Raw genomic sequence first — 18,597 nt, forward strand, 5'->3', positions numbered from 1 at the left:
CAAATGAGTGGTCGCTTCATCTGCAGAGAACTTACATGTCCTTTGTTTATTTCCTTAAGGTGAAAGCAGACAAGAAGCACCCCTCATACTCTACAATTAATGATTTGTCGAGCTCAACTCTGTTTCAAAACAGGTCTTCGATGAGGCAGCCCTTCTCAGTTCGCCTGAAGTGTCTAGCTGAAGAAACTGAAGTGTCACTTGAACACAGTTTAATGGCTCCTGTAGCATACCCGCCACCGTGGCAGTGGCAGACTATAGACTGCGATGTGTCTTTCCTAGAGGTTACAAAACATGCACCTATTGCCCATATCCGAACATACTTTCTGGAACTTCAACACAAATACACATGTCCTGAGTTCTCCACAGATGCCTCCAAGACTAACTCCTCTGTGTCCTACGCTGCTGTCGGTCCATCCTTTTCGGATGCTGGCCCTCTACATCCACGCACAAGTATCTTCACAGCGGAAGCTTACGCGATACTGGTGGCAGCTAAACACATCAAACAATTACAAATACAAAAAGCAGTAATTTATACAGACTCCCTCAGTGTGCTAACGGCTCTGCACAGTCTTAAAAAACAAAAAAACCCAGTCCTTGTCTCACTTTACTCCATTTTGTGCACACTCTACACGCACAAACAACATGTTGTAGTGTGCTGGGTGCCAGGGCACCGTGAGATCCTAGGCAACGTGAGGGCGGATCAGCTCGCTGCATCCGTCCATGAGAGCACCGCCATTACATCCATATCAGTCCCGGCCCTTGATCTTAAGCCGTCTCTCAAACTAAACCTCAGGGACTACTGGCAGAGCAAGTGGGATACACACTCACAAAACAAACTACACATTATCAAGCCACACCTTGGCCATTGGCCACCAGGATCAAAATCGCGTCTAACAGAGGTAACACTAACAAGACTCAGGATAGGGCACACATACACTACACACACACATCTTTTATCCGGTGGTGATCCACCATTGTGTGATAAATGTGGTGAGGCTTTAACAGTTCTTCACGTTTTAATCCAATGTAAACAGTTAGAAACTCTTAGAAAACAACACTTCCCATTACCCTACCGACAACATATACCTTTACACCCTGCAATGTTTGTCGGTAGGGAACCACTTTTCACCCATAAATCATTGTTAGCTTTTTTAAGAGATGTTAATTTTTACCATGTAATATACCCAGGCATTGCGTAGCGTGACCTCTCAAGAGAGGTCGCTGCTGCTGTGATTACATTTAAAAGCACTTGCCTCGCAGCCCTTGGACACAAGGGCACTGATGAGGCAAGTGTGCTAGTGCCAAATATTTTTACATGTTTTTATTATCAAAACCTTTGTCACCCTTTTTAATATGCATATCACGCCACTGTCATGTCTTTAATACTTATGTTTTTACCAGCATTATCGCGAGGAACTTTAAGGCCCCTATACAGCCACGCAACATATCATTGTCCACATCTCTATACTCATTGAAATGGCGCTCTTTGGCCATCAATCGGCCCTTGCGCCATAAAACACCACACATCATCATCATCATCATGACCAAGTTGAAGCGTTACAATCTGCCGAGGCTACTCCGGCTCAATACCTACGGTAAGGATCGTGCAGAAGGTGACAATCCGTAGCGTCTCTCAGGAGAGTGCTTTTGAGGGGCCCAACAATGGCGGGACACCTTAACAGTATTGTAATTTGGCAGTGGAACATCGGGGGCTTCCAATAAAAGAAGGCAGCTCTACGACGGTTTATTCAATCCGAGCCAATTCGACCACATGTTATTATGTTACAGGAGACGCTTACGGAAACAGTGAGCCTGTCAGGCTATACCCATCACGTCACAAAACCTTCAGATGGCCATGGTATCTGCACGTTTGTGTCCATGAAGTACACTTACGTTGAGCACAATTTGCACATGGCAAATAGCAAGATTAAACATTCTCTTTTAGAAATTATACCAGGCAGCAACCTTAAAACTAGCATTTTCATACTCCACATATATAACTCTCCAAAAAAGCAGACACCATCGCTTCACCTCATTGTTATAAAAAGCCATTGCAATCGCTAGGACAGTGGACGCACCCATAGTTATAGCGGGAGATTTCAACGCACCCCATACTACTTGGGGCTACCCTCGCACCACTGCCAATGGAGCCGAGCACTGGCATGTGGTATCGGATCTGAATCTGACTTCAGTCACTGACCCCACGTTTTCTACCCGCACTGAAAATTCCTGCTCTTGGGATACTACCCCAGACCTCACCTTTGTCGCTACCACGGGGGAGGTATCATGGTTAAAATTGAGAGAGGACTTCGGCAGCGACCATTGTATTCTGAGTACGATATTAAAACTTCAGGCAAAGCCCCCTAAAGTTTTCAAATTCACAGACTGTAACCTCTTCCGTAAGGTCAGAGCGGAGAGCGCAGAGGAGAATAATGGCCCACCGAATTTCGACACGTCAAGTCGGTCACCAAAGACTTGTCGTGTGTTGCAATAGAGATTGATCTTCCGGTCAATAAAATGGATAGCAGGCTCGCTCATCTTGTTGAGGCTAAAAGCGCTCTCCTTGCCAGGTGGAAAGCCCACCGTATGAATCGAAGACTGCGAAAACGCATCGCGAGTTTCAACCAGGAAGTAAACGCTCACTGTCAGATTTTGGAAAAACAGCATTGGGACGAGATTTGCGACATGGTGGATGGTCAGATGAAAGTTTGTGGGAAAAGTGAACCTTCTCAAACTCCTGCCGTAGGAAGCCAAGTCTAAATCCAACCAGACACGCTTGGTTGACCAAATACTCCACTCAGAATAGAAGGTTAAATCGGACACAGAAATTACGGCGGGTCTGGCACACAGATTGCTCCCTTTCCACACAACCCGACCTCCTTCTGCCTAGCGTAATGCACGGGATTGCCAGCCTTCGAATTGGACCAGCCCTTTCAGGAAGCAGAGGTCCGGACCACCTTAAACAAACTTAATGGGAACTCCAGCCCGGGTACGAATGGCATTACAAAAGAGACACTACGTAATTTAGGCGATGACTCTGTCACCTACCTTACCAAAGAAATATATCGTATTTGGGACACGGGGACTATCCTTGAGCACTGGAAAATGGCGTCAGTTATTCTCATACATAAACCTAGCTGGAGTCCCAGTCTTAGCAGCTTGCAACCCATTTCACTGACGTCCTGTATAGGCAAGGTCGCCGAGCATGTCATCAACGATCGGATATCAAAGCACATAAAGAAGACTAACCCTGTCCTGTACAACATTGCCGGTTTTAGACCACATCTATCTACTCAGGACGTCATGAAAATGCTGAAGCATCTCATCATAGATCAGGAGACGAAAGACGTTAGAGCTATTCTCAGACTCAATCTTGAAAAGGCATTTGCCAATGTCTCGCACTCCCACATACTTGCCTCTATTTCTTGTCTCAACTTAGGAGCCAATTTTCACTAGTTCACCAGCTCGTTCCTCACGAATAGGAAAGCCACTATACAGCTTGGGTATCTCAAGTCTAAGCCCAACGATCTAGGCTCCTTCGTCACCCCGCAGGGCTCAGTCATCTCCCCCACTGCTGTTTAATATTGCAATGTGTGGCCTTGCTGCCAATCTGTCAAACCAAGAAGGCATCAAGTTCACCATCTACTCGGACGACATTACCATAGGGAGTGTCGGTGGATCGGAGGGCTCTGTGAATAGCTCTCTTCAAGAGGTCGTCGACTGTGTTAAAGTCCACATAAAGGTAATGAACGTCAAGCTCTCGCCGGCAAAGTCCGAACTTCTCTTATATCGACCCACGAGACGACGACCCAGACCCAAAAACTGGCAACCCCTGGCCGACATCGATATTATATGCTGCACTTGACATAGGGGCGGCGTAATCCAAGGGTGGACTTTATACGCGTTCTGGGCATCATTATCGAGGCCAATGGACTGAACGGCCGCACGATCAACCGCCTGACTTCCAAGGCGGAAAGCGTCATCCATCTAATCTCACGCATTTCCAACAGCCAGGGTGGTCTTCGAGAGCACAGCCTCCTCAGACTGTTTCATGCATTCTTGATGAGCCACATAAGCAATGTCGCATCTATGCACAGGTGGCAACTCCATGAGAGAAATAAATTGAACATCCTCATAAGGGAAAGCATCAAGAAAGTTTTTGGCATTCCTGTGCGCACAAGCACTGACAACTTTATGAAACTTGGAGTCCACAACACGCTTGAAGAAGTTATCGAGGCTCAACAAACGACACAGATTGCCGGCTTTCGATTACACCAGCGGAGAGAAAGATTCTGGTTGAAACTGGAGTCAACCCCCTGACGCTCGAAGTGCGAAATACACCACTTGATGATTATATATGCTCTCGCATCAAAGTATATCCTCTTCCACGAAATATACATCCGCAGTACAACGTGGGCAGGCATGCCGCTCGAGCCTCCTCGCTTGAAGCCCAAGCTCACACCCATTCTTCTGTTTCAAGCTTTGTTGATGCCGCCAGTATGGCGTTTCCCCTCACTTTGCAGTAGTATCTGTCGATACTAAGGGTAAGATTTTTTTCTTAGCGTCGGTTTTAACCACTTTTTCTTACAAAGCAGAAGAGATGGCCATTCCACTAGCTCTTCTTGATCCACATAGGACTGATATTTACACGGACTCTAAATCTGCTGCTGGGGCCTTCGCTTCTGGTTCCGTGTCCAAGGAAGTTTTTAGAACTCTCACTCAAAAGGAACTCCCCCACCACACTAGTATTTGGTTCCCTACTCACCTTGGCTCGAAGGTCGGGCGCCTTCCCAATATCAACTAGCTAGCCCACTCCGAGGCGCGAGGCTTCACTTACCGCACCGGGACTTGTGCTTCTCAGACAGAGGAATCAGCCACCAACCTTCATTTTAGAGACATTTTGACTACCTTCAACGAGATCACGAAGGACTATCAATTAGGCCATAGGTCCTTTCTATTACGACACGAAAAGTTGTCTAGGCCACATGCAATCTCTCTTCTCATGCTTCAGACGGTAACATACCCTAGCCTCGTAACCTATAGCCATTACCCCGACATTTCAGAACTTTGTCCAGACTACCGCAATTGCAGTGATTTTAACTACATGCTCTGAAAGTGCCTCTCTTTACAAAAAAAATGAAGATATTTCCAAAAACTCCTTCCATTTACTCGTCACTAGTCCGGTTTTAATACAACTCAAGGCTGTCCAGAAGGCCCACGATGCGTCGGTGAGCAGCAACGCGTCCGCTTAGCTTCGTGACGGACTGATGCCGGGCGCGCTCAAACACGCGTGCGTCAAAGCAATGCACCGCTACGTGCGCCTGCGAGTTTATGCCAGGCAGATCGGCGCCTGGTGTGGCATCGCCAGCGTGACGCGACGTGTTTTCAGAAGGAATACGTGTTACAGTCTGCACTCGTGGGAGCGATTCATTCGTACTTTGCCTTTTTTTGGGCTCGCTGCGCAGTGCTACCTATCAGAGATATTAGCATGTGTATACCAGTACGGATCTACGATCCTTTACAGTTTTACATACTCTCAACGTTTCCCGCAAAGTCAAAAAACTTTTTTTTTATTTGCCTGCCAAACCATGCACCTACAATTCGTCGTTGCTATAGTCTTGCTAGCTTTACAAGCACGCCGCTTTGCAGTTTTCCTGAAAGAAGAACAGTCGGCGCTTCGCACATGCCACTCCCAATTTTCCATCGGAAAAAATAGCGAAGCGAAAGAGTATTCGTGATGAAGAAAACAACCAAGGTGGAACAAAGCTTTAGTGCATTTTCGCAGAGCCAAGGACGAACGAACTGCTGTAAACGACAGAAAAAAGAAAAAAGACCGAGTAAAACACCACACGACAGGTACACGTCATTTATATATATATATATATATATATATATATATATATATATATATATATGTGTGTGTGTGTGTGTGTGTGATGCTATGAAGAATGGGAGACGTGGCCTGGCTCATACCCCATGTTTATTCCAATCTCCACTTTTTCCTTCTCGGCTTCTACCTTCAGTCACTACCTACTTACGTTACACGATTCCCCCTCCCCCCGAAAGAATGCGTGCGTTACATATTACAATACATGATGAACAAGCAATCTTAGAACACAAAACACGTCCAAATTGGCTGTAGTTCCACATCACGTTGAAGTCCCGTAAGATCGCACAGACTTCACAGGAGAGGGCAGCAATCCGGGGTAATCAAGTACGGCTCTGGTGGGCGAGGCTGGCTGTTACGCTCTGGACAACATAAGCATACTTCGAGCGTGGAAACAGATGAAAACGCAGCCGGCGTTCTTACGAGGAATGAACGAGGTTGGAACGCCTTGCAGGATCGACAATTTTGTTGGCGTCGCATTTTTCGTCGTGAGTGATACAAATGCCGTGTATGCAGTTTGCGTGCGCGTCGATCGAGGTTGATTGGGCGCTGCCTGTGTTCTTGCCGAGTACAAGGGGTGCTTTTGTGGCTTTTGGAAATTTTTCCATAGCGATGTCGCAGATGTTGTGATCGAAGGCGCATTTTTGATTTCTGGTGGAGAATGTATCCACGACGATGGGCCTTTTTGCAATGTTCTTTGAGTCTTACGAGTGGTTTCGATGTAGTTTTCTTTCGTCGTTGACAATGTTTAAGTGTACGTTGACGTTGTAGATTCTTGGTTTCGTCGACTTGCTTGGGGTGTGACATTGATCCTGGTGTGCCCCGATTCTTAGCAATTTCTTCGCAGGCTTCTACGACGCCAACTAATGCAGCTGTTTTTGGCGCAAGACAATGTGGGGTGTATCGCGCACTTGAATCTTCTGTATTCATAAACCGCTCATTGTTGGTCGTTGCCTGAAGCGTACTTGTGTCATCAGAAGTCGCACCTACGCTTTTGTTTTCAGTGTTGCCAGTGAGGTCGTGCACTGGATTGACGTCGCTTTGATCTTGGGATTGGTGAACACTAGACGCTCCTGCAAAAGACTTTTCTTCACAAGATGCTGATTGTGAATGATTCTGTCTTTGTGGAACTGCTGAGCTGAATACCAAGTCAGTTTGAAAAGTACGCATGCGGCAGGAAGTATTCAATGCATCTGAGTCATCAATAGTGGTTTCAATTCTTTTATGCAGCGGAGAGTTAAGCATCGGTGATATTTGCGCGGTAGGAACCAGGTGGAAGGTTGGGAAAACGACAGCGTGATCTTTGCATGAGCATGTGGCTAACTTCACCTGACGGGAATTGTAAATACATGCTCTGTGCTCGAATGCGTGGTGGCTGCTTATGACTGCGATGATTGAGTTCGAATGCACTGAGAGTGTGTGTTCTAATCGAATCTTCATTAGAGTCTTGAAACCATACGATCATTTCTTCTTTTATCTTTCGCCAAGACTCGTCGTTGTCGAATATGTGGGTAAATAAAATTTAAATGCCTCACCGGTGACGTAGTCGCTGACCTGCGTCAACCGGACTGCTGCACTCTCCCCTGAAGTCTTTGAAAGTTTGTGTAACTCCCCTGGAGCATAGAACCAATTGTGAATTTTGAGATTTGTGACTTTTTAACCTCTCCTTGTTTACTTTTTCTTGTTCGTAATCCATGCCTTCTTTCGGGGGGAGGGGGAATCGTGTGACGCTATGAAGAATGGGAGACGTGGCCTGGCTCATACCCCATGTTTATTCCAATCTCCACTTCTTCCTTCTCGGCTTCTACCTTCAGTCACTACCTACTTACGTTACACACACATATATATATATATATATATATATATATATATATATATATATATATATATATATATATATATATATATATATATATATATATATTATATATATATTTTGTTACACAATGCAAGGTAACTTAACGGGGGTTTTTAATGGGCCCTGAGTCCGCGATCACAGTCTATTGATGATGATTCCCACCGCCATGGCTCGTACCCACTCAGAGGGATCGCAGTGGAAGCAACGTCGTCTTCATTCTCCACCCGCGCTTCCCTTGTGTTTACTGGTAGTGATACTTCTTACCATTCTTCCGGTCTCAGACGAAGCCCTCTGGGCAAGTCATTCTTGCATCCTTCGTGTAAACGGCTTCAGGCGGGCAACATGCGTCACCTCTTTCTTGCATGAACGTTGGCCACTAGTGGTGACACGTGCAATTTCATAGTTGACCTCGCTGAGACGATGGAGTATCACGAAAGGACTGGCGTAGTGTGCCAGTAGCTTTTGGCTCAAGCCACGTCTGCGTATTGGGGTCCACACCCACATTAAATCACCGGGGGCCTAGGTTACATGCCTATGTTGACTGTCGTAGCGAGGTTTGGAGGACTCTTGCGCTGCCAGTGTACGTAAACAGGCAAGTCGACGTGTCTCTTCCGCACGACACAAAGTTTCAGCAATTGTTAAATCGTCATGGACGACAAATAGAAAGATAGTGTCCAGCGTATGTCGACGTGAGCGAGCTTAGAGCAGATAGAAAGGGCTGTAGCCTGTTGTTTCGTGTTTTGACGTGTTGAAGGCGTACGTGACGAATGGCAAAACTTCATCCCAGTTTTTGTGGTCGAAGGCGACGCACATTGACAACATGTTGATCAACGTTCGGTTTGTGCGCTCGGTGAGGCCGTTAGTTTGTGCATGATGCGCAGTTGAGTGTCGTAACTTGGAGGCACACAAAAGAAATAAGGATTGCCTCTCCACGGTCACTTATTATCACGCGAAGAGGTCCGTGTCGCAGGATGACTGAAAGCAACAAGAACTCCGAAACCTGGACTGCCGTGGCGGAGCATAAGGCAACCGTCTCGCAGTACCACGTCGGGTAGTCAGCGCATACAATTATTCACCGGTTACCTTTTGTGGAGCGTAGAAATGGTCCCATCAGATCAATGCCGGCTTTTTCAAAAGGGGAACCGGGAGGCTTTACAGGTTGCAGGTGACCAACTAGACCCGAGGAGGGCCACTTGTGGCTCTGGCACTGCTTACAGCTGGCCACGTAGTTCTGAATTGTCTTGCTCATTTTCGGCCGATAGAACCGCTCTTTTGTGCAACTAAGTGTTCGTGCGGTGCCTAGATGGCCAGAGGTGGGGTCATCATGCGTGAGACGCAGAACAGATGTTTGGAGTGACGCAGAAACAACTAGCAGAAAGCGGGCGCCCGTCGTGGACAAGTTTCTCTGGTAAAGAAAACCATTTCAGACGCAGAATCGGCCTTCGCCTAATGAATTTCTCGCTCCAGGGAAAAGAGCTTTCAAGCTGGGGTCATTACGCTGCTCAGCGGCGAAAGTCACGGCATCGGGAAAGCCAGACGACAGAGAAGCAATAAGGTGGTTCCAAGTTATCGCCTTCACAATCTGTCGATGGTAGCGGCATTCTGGAGAGGCAATCCGCATCAGCGTGTGGACGGCCAGTCTTGTATGAAATGGTGAGAACATGTTCTTGCAAACGAATGGCCCATCGTGCGAGGCGGAAGGATGGGTCACGAAGGTTGACCAGCCAACACAGGGAATGGTGATCTGTGACGATAGTGAACGGGCGACCATAGATGTATGAGCGAAACCGTTGCACGGCAAAGACTACCGCTAGGCATTCCTGTTCGGTCACTGTGTAGTTGCGTTCAGGCTTGCTTAAAAAACGACTTGCGTACGCCACAACGTGTTCCTTCTTGCCAGAACGCTGAATGAGAACGGCACCGATACCGATGCCACTTGCGTCTGTGTGAATTTTCGTTGGCAACGAAGGATTGAAGTGCCGAAGTATTGGCTGCGAATTTAATAAACACTTCAGCTTGTGAAAAGCGGCATCACACTCGGAGGTCCACTGAAACAGGCTGTTCTTTCGTAGAAGGCTCGTCAGGGGGCGAACGACATCCGCAAACTTGGGTACAAACCGGCGAAAATACGAGCAGAGCCCGATGAAGCTACGCAGTTGTTTCACAGATTTAGGACGCTCGAACGATTCAACGGCCGCTGTCTTTTGTGGGTCAGGTCTAATGCCATCTTTGTCAACGAGATTTTCTAACACCAATGTCTGTCGCTCGCCAAAGTGGCACTTTATTTATTTCAATATAAGGCCAGCTTTTTCAATGCAGTTGAGCACGAGGTCCAGGCGAGTGTTGTGCTCCTTAAACGTACGTCAAAAATTACGACATCATCAAGGTAACAAATGCATGTATGCCATTTTAAACCAAGCAATATAGAGTCTATAAATCTTTCGAATGTCGCAGGAGCATTACATAATCCGAATGGCATAACGTTGAAATCGTAAAGTCCGTCGGTCGTAACAAATGCCGTCTTTTCTTTGTCAGCTGCGTGCATCGGAATTTCCCAGTAACCTGATTTCAGGTCGACAGATGAAAAGTAGGACGTGGAATGCGGGCAGTCTAGAGCGTCATCGATGCGCGGCAGCGGATAGACGTCTTCCTTGGTAACAGAATTCAGTCGGCGGTAGTCAACGCAAAATCTCCACGTACCATCCTTCTTCCTCACTAGAATGACGGGAGCAGCCCACAGACTTGCCGATTCCTGAATTATTTCCTTTTCCAGCATTTCTTAGACTTGCTCGTTGGTTATCTTGCGCTCCGATGGTGCCACTAAGTAAGGTTTTTGCCTAATGGGATGCGCCGACTTGGTGTGGATATGATGACGTATCCGGGACGCTGGTATTAAGGGCTTTTGGCTGTCTTCAGAAAAATTGAACACTTTCGAGTGCTTAGATAGAACGTCGAGCAGTGTATGACGTTCGCTTTGGTCAAGTGACTTGCTGACCATTTGTAGCAATTGGGCACATTCTGAACCTTCTAAGCCTAGATGCTCATTTTGGTTTGTAGCATCAACAAGCGCAACGAGCGTCGTACATCACTCGGGTCTAAATACTGCAAGTTTCATGCCACCTGGCAGAATTGCAGGCTCCATAGAACTGTTCATTGTCCACACACCTAGCCGTCCATCAACGACTGACCATATACAATGGGGAATGAGAATGTTTTTTTTTTTCAGGCATGCCAAGAGAATCGGCTCGAGCGTGGCGTCAAACGTGCCACAGTTGTTACTGGAACATGTCACGGGAACACGCACAGCAGAAAATGCAGGAACGACTGTATCCACGGAGACGAAAAAGATGCATTCCTCCAGGCAGAAATTTTCCAAAAGCGCCATCAGGAAAGTACCGTGTACAGAAACATGCCCACTTCTGCAGTCTACAGTTGCCCCACACTCACACAAGAAGTCAATACCTAAGATAACGTCATGTGTAGACCGCGGAATAACCGCAAACTCTGTGCAAAACACCTTGCCACACACCGAAACGTCCACAGTACAATATCCCACCAGATACAACACGTCACCACTTACACCACCAAATGTCACCCCACGGTTCAGGCAAAACATCACTTTTGGTCCTAGCAGGTTCTTGAAATTTACACTCATCACCGACACTGTCGCGCCTGTATCCACAAGTGCCATAGTAGCCACTCCATCGACAACTACATGAACTTTGTTCTTCAACATAAACGCTTACGAGGGTATATCTGTAGCTAACACATGTGATCTCGCGGCCTCACCCCCACTGGCCGCACCGACTAGTTTTCCGGCGGCGGTGTACGTGCGCGTCGTCGTGGCGACGGTGACCGTGGAGCACGGGGAGCTGGTGGTGGCATCAAACTTCAAATAGAGGCCGGCGAGGGGTAGCGTGACCCGGTAGGTACGCGTGGTTTCCGTGACGTGAAGTGTAGATGGTCGAAAGGTTGGTGAGACATGTGCCAAGACTGTCGCTGTTATGGGCGGTGGTCACAAATACGTGCAATATGACCCGGGACGCCACAGTTGTAGCATACCGGAATTGGTCGAGGGGCACGTGGCTGCTCAGAGTAACGACTCCTCTCGGAAGGCATGGGATTGTGGTGCCGCCCTTCTGGGACACTGTAGGCAGGCGATGTTGGGTAAACAGGTGGGCGAAAACTTCGTTCGTAGTTTGGAGTTGATTGACGGGGGAATCCAGCCTTCCGTGTGCCTTGATATTCATAAGCGTCTGCTGCGTCGATCGATGGTTGCCAAGGTGGAAGAGAAGCAGATGTCCGCACATGTTCTGGTTCGTTTACGTACACATCCTGAAAATCACTGGGGCGATGATAGGTCTGCTGACATCGAAGCAGCTCTTCTCGAACGATCTGCCGTATGGTCAAAGCAAGGTCGTTAGGCGGCACTGTTTCAACACTAGCCACTGTGGTGACGTTGGACAGGCGACCAGATTTCGTAGAATTTCGTCGCATCTTGAGGGATTCAAAGGTACGACAGTGCTTCATCACGTCGGACATGGAGTTCAAGCAGTCTTTCCCAATCAAGAAATTGTACACGTCTTCGGCTATACCCTTGAGAACGTGTCCAACCTTGCCTTCTTCAGACATCCTCCCATTCACGATCTTGCACAGCTTCAATATTTCTTCAATGTACGTCGTGCATGTTTCTCCTGGAAGCTGTGCCCTCTGAGACAATGTCTGCTCCGCGCATTTCTTCTTTGCGTCTTAATCACCGAAACACTTCTGCACTTCTTCAACAAAACGTTCCCAAGTCGTGAACAATTCCTCGTGGTTCTCGTACCACATGAGGGCGGTGTCAGTTAACGAGAATACAACATGATTGAGCTGTTCGTTCGAGTCCCAGCCATTACTTCTGCTCACCCGCTTGTAGTTCTTGAGCCACACGTCAACGTCTTCTCCTGAGGTCCCGCCGAAGTTTGGTGCCACTCTGTAGTACGGCACAGAACCCATCGGAGTTGGCCTTGTAGCGTGGGATGGCTGCTCTTGGGCCATTACGATCGGCAAAGGTGGAAGTCCGGCAAGGCTGCGACGAAGTCCTGGTAGTGAAGCTCCCGTCTTTAGGTTCTTCCTACTCAGCACCTTACACCAAATTGTTACACAAGGCAAGGTAACTTAATGGAGGTTTTTGATGGGCCCCGAGTGCGCGATCACAGTCTATTGATGATGATCGCCAACGCCATGGCTCGTGCCCACTCAGAGGGATCGCAGTGAAGGCAACGTCATCTTCATTCTCCACCCGCGCTTCTCTTGTGTTTTCTGGTAGTGATACTTCTTATCAATATACATATACACACACACACACACACACATATATATATATATATATATATATATATATATATATATATATATATATATATATATATATATATATATATATATATATATATTATTGTGATAATGAACACAACGGATTACGTTTGTGAAGCTCAGAGACAGCTAGATGATGACACGTTTTACAAGCGACTCAGTGAAAACCCCACCGAAAAATTTAAGGAAATCGTTACTGATACAATCAAGCATTTATTACTGGATGACAAACTTCCCGATAAAGCAAAGCACTCATTATTCCCACTGAGCCCTGTTTCAGGAAGGTTTTACCTATCGCCTAAAATACATAAGCCCACTAACCCCGGTCGTCCTCTAGTGTCAGGCATTGGCACTGTCACCGAACAACTTTCAAGCTATGTCGATGGCTTGATTAGTATACTGCCTCCAACTTTTCCATCCTATCTGAAGGACACTTCTCATTTCCTCGCTGACATCATCGACCTCAATATACCTGCTGACTCATTTCTGGTAACATTAGATGTTGCGTCACTTTATACTAATACTCCCCACTAAGACGGCATTCGTGCAGTACTGGATGCTTTAACGGCTCATCACATGACAAATCTGTTGATAGCTGCACATTAGCCACATTATTAAAACTCATCCTGGAGCTTAACAATTTTCAGTTCGGCGGTGTTCACTACGTAAGTGTTAGTGGCACTCCGATGGGCACGAAAATTGGTTAAAATTGCGCGAATATATTTATGGGCCAATTGAAAAATCATTTTCTTTCAACGTGCAGACTACAATCATACTACTACAAACGTTTTATAGACGACATTTTTTTTTATCTGGCATCACGGCGAAGCGGAACTCATGACTTTCATTGCAGACTTTAACAAAGTTCATCCATCCATTTCATTTTCACAATCGTACTCGAAGGCATCCATCTGTTTCCTGGATGTAACAGTATTCTTTTGCAGCGAAAAGGTATCTACTAAAGTATAGAGAAAACCCACTGACGCTCACCGATACCTTCATTTCAAAAGCAGCCATGTAAAATATTGTGAGACGAGTATACCCTACAGTCAAGCACTTCGTTTCAAAAGGCTGCGCTCTGAAAATTCACTTTGTTGAAAACTGTGATAACCTTCGTGATGCCCAAACTGTACAACAGTACCCGCCTCAGATTATCGACAACGCGATCATGCGCACCGATGCAACGGACCGAAGAGCGCTTCTAAAATCAAATAAAGAACCTGTGCACCGGAAGCACATCAATTTAATTCTGACAAATTCTCCGTCAATTCCAAATGCTAACGCGATCCTCAAAAAGCACTACAACATACTAATGCAGAGCAATCGTCTCAAAGACGTCTTCCCGGAGCCTCCACGAGCAGTTTACCGCCGATCGAGAAACCTACGAGACATACATACCTCATCCAAAATATCAACGCCAGCCCGAGTAGGTTGTCACCCATGTAACAAGGCACGCTGCAAGGTGTGCCCCCACATAACCACGTCGCGTATTGTTAAGAGCTCTGCGTCGAACTTCACTCTCTAAATAAAAGGCAATTTCGACTGCGACACGAGCAATGCAATATACTTGCTTTAATGCTCATTGTGTGACCTCCAATATAATGGTCAAACGGAGACAGCTTTCCGGTTGCGATTCAATAATCACAGGTCACACGTCTAGTGCCTGCCTAGCCTTCACCTGTCCAAACACCTCACTACCCCAGGCCACTCTTTCGACAACATAACTGCCACAATACTCGAATCTGGTTATAAATCGCACTACGAAAGGGAAGTTCGTGAATCTTTTCTTATTCATAAATTCAACGCCATAGCGTCTGGAATAAACGGGAACCCAGGGAGGCTTACGTTTTTACCGGTAAAACAGATAAATGAACCGCCGTAGCCCACATACATGTTTGTTCACTGCCGTGATTACGTTGCGATGTCATTGGTGATACATTACTTATTTGACCAGAACGCATGCACACTCTGTTATCACATTGTGACATCAATGGTGATATTATGCTCATGTATATTTCATTGACAACGAATGTAACTTAACATGGCATTGCCTTCCTTTATTGTTTCTATTTATGCACAAATGTTGCGATATCACAAGTGTCCGTCATAATATTTGTATCTATATTTTCAAGTCACCTTGCCCTACCATATTCTGTATAGTGCACTGCTGCTCCGCTATCAACAAAATGCTGCGCATGTCTGAATATCTTTTTGTTAACATGTATGTAAGTATTGCTAAGAGTGATTATTCACAATTGGGGGCCCCCATGCTATGTCCTTAAGAAGTGCATGTTCGTGTAATATGCACGTATGCCCTGACGAAGGCCGGTCCCCGGCCGTAACGTTGGCAATAAAGCATCGTTTTTCGTTTGCTCGTTCGCTTCTTCTGGTGACTTATAACTCGACCCGAATCCAGGAAGACTTTCAAGACAAAAAGTATATATATATATATTTATTTATATATATATTGTAATAATACACATTACTAGGCTGGGGTGTCAGCCATCTTCTTTATTTCTAACCTCTTCTTCCTCCTCGTCTCCCGCCAACCCTGCCTCACGTCCACGTACACTCCCCCTCTTTGAAGACTCATCCCTCCTGGGGTGATACTTGAAAACGATTCCAATGGTCGCAAACTCCAGCACACCCTCATCGTTGGTGTAACCGAGCCTTTTGAGAACGCCATGTTGCACTGCGATCTGCACCACGCGATAGGGTCCCATGTACACCTGCTTTGTGCCGGGGAGGCCTTTTCTGACAAGCACCAGGTCGTTCAGTTGTATCTGAGGTATCCGCGTGTTGTGGCGACGGTCATAGTTCCTCCTCATATTTTCCCGGTATCGCTGGCAGGCTTCCGAATGTTTTCGTTTTTCGCACAATTGCAGGCGGTCTGCAATGCAAAGTTCTTGATCAGCAGGAAGCACTGGTACCTTTCCGAAAGCTGCAAAATATGGACTACAGCCGATGCTCGCAGTGTGCGACCGATTGTGATGAGCTACAGCTGCCTCCAAGCAGCACTTCCATCCACCCTGAAAACCTGGATACATTGAAATGAACTGCTTCAAATCCCGAATGATTCTTTCAGCCATGCCATTTCCTGCAGGATGGTACGGAGCGCAGCGTTGCAATACAACTCCTCGTTCCTTCGCCCAATCTTGCAAACGCTGACTGAGAAACGCTGGCCCATTGTCTGATATTACTATTTTTGTATTCTTGAACATCTCTCGACTCATAAGAGCGATCACATTATTTGCGTCTTCCCTTCCCGGCCGTGCAGCCACTATTCTTGTGCACTGGTCTACTGCCACTAGAAAAGACTGCGTTCTTCTTACTCCTGCAGCCTTCTTCTTGAGCTCTGCGAAATCCAGATGAATGACTTCAAATGGTACGTCGGAATGTTGAGGCGAAACCATCTCGTCTGTTCTCTGAAGGTACTTGGCTTTGTGAACTTGACATTGATGACAAGACTGAGCATACCGTTGAACGTCCTCTTTCAAGTGTTTCCACTGGAAACGCTGACGAATCTTGTAATATGTCCTCGAAAAGCCATCATGTCCACCTGAGTGCTGGGAGTCGTGATACAACTCCAAAATTCGAGGCACCATTGTTTCTGGGACTGTGAACTTTCCGTTATGAAACTTAAGTTCTTCTGTTCCCTCCCACAGCAATGTTGCATTGACAAAGGATATGGGTGTTGCAGTAGGTCTCCAGCTTGCAAGCGGGCGTCGTTCCTCAGCTGGTGTGGCCCCGGTATTCCTTGCAGCAGGTGTCATGGGTTGACGCTGGGTTCTTAGGTCCTGGAAGTAGAGGTTTCGCATTCCCTGCAGAAGTTCTTCGACCGTCTTGGGTCCTCGCATTTGTATTTGCTTCTGGAGGTCCGGTCTTAAACCATGAATGATAAGCGGAACCACAGACGTCTCAGGCAAAGATGAGTCCACCAACTGTAGCAAGCGCCTTTTCTCAAAAAACAGCTGAGTGCAGATCCAGACCTGTATTTGAACGTGATTGCTTTGTCCCATAGCAACACCTTGTTCTCGCTGAAAGAGCTCAGAAAGCTTGCTTTCCACTTTGTCCATAGTTTGTTGCTGTGAGCGTTGAGACGCCATTCGTACCAACTCTTTGCTATGCCCGATAGGAATAGTCGCATGTTTTTCACTTTATCTTCGTCGCTGTACCAGTAGTTTTCATTGCATGCATACTCGTAAAACGTGAGCCAGGACTCGGGACTACTGGACTCTCCGTCAAACATGTCTGGCTTCACTTGTTCGTGACTCGGTCTGCTTAATTTTTTCGTCGCGTTTACAAGCAAGCGCAATAAATCATTATGCTGCCTATTTTGTTCTTGGTGCAGTTCAAGAAACTTGTTGATCAGCTCGACGGAACTGTCGCGCGAAGAAGCGGTAGCAGGCTTCGCGTCGTTTCTAACTGGAGTCAGCACGAAATTCTCATAATCCTGAAGTTTCATGTTGATCCTCACAGTTCTTTTAGCAAGTAAATGGTCTGGAGTGAGCTTCATTTTAGTTCTTATATAGAAAACCAATGGGTCAGTGCTTACTGCTTCCGGAAGAGCTAGTTCCTCTTCATCTTGAAGCGTTGCGGTCAAGATCCGGATGCCACTGCGTTGATTTGCTCCAATGATGAAGTCTACCCACATCTTGAATGTCCGCACAGAAAGTATACGCGGCTGCGCCAATTTGTAATAATACACAGTACTAGGCTGGGGTGTCAGCCATCTTCTTTATTTCTAAGCTCTTCTTCCTCCTCGTCTCCCACCAACCCTGCCTCACGTCCACGTACATATATATATATATATATATATATACATATATTTATATATATATATATATATATATATATATATATATATATATACGTGTGTGTGTGTGTGTGTGTGAGAAATATACTTCTAAGTTGATACTGCGTCATGCTTGAAAAGAACACAAGGCTGACGACTTCAAAAAGCGATTCCTGGTGGGCAGCAAAAAAGAAATAATCTGATATGGAAAGGAAAAACGAACAAGGAAATAAATACCTTCCAAATAAAAAAGGCCCCATCGTTGCTATTCTAACGTTGCAAGGAATCTCTAGGAGTTCAAGTTAGGACTTGAAAAGAGAAGGTGAGAAAAATGGTCGAACAAGAATATGTAGTACGATGTAGCATGCGTGTATCAGTGGGGTATCCAAACTTACAACAGTAAGAAAAGGGCAGTAAGCTTTGTTTGGAAACAGCTGCTTCGAAAAGAAGAAATGGACGAGAGCGGTGGAATCAAAACAAAAGTGAAAAAATAAAGAATGAAGAGAGTGCGAGTGATGAAAAACGAAACAAATTTGAAGCCAGCTTAGAAATGCTGGAGTTAATAGGCAGTGTCTGACAGCGAATGAACGATCAACGCAATGATCGATGAAAAGCGATCAATGGCAAAAACAGCTTGCGACTGTACACGTACGATTCGGGAGTTAAGCAGGAAAAAAAAAACTGGCCCTCCTTAAAAGACTC

Source organism: Rhipicephalus microplus, chromosome 8 (assembly GCF_043290135.1).
Source record: "Rhipicephalus microplus isolate Deutch F79 chromosome 8, USDA_Rmic, whole genome shotgun sequence".
Taxonomy (NCBI): Eukaryota; Metazoa; Arthropoda; class Arachnida; order Ixodida; family Ixodidae; genus Rhipicephalus; species Rhipicephalus microplus.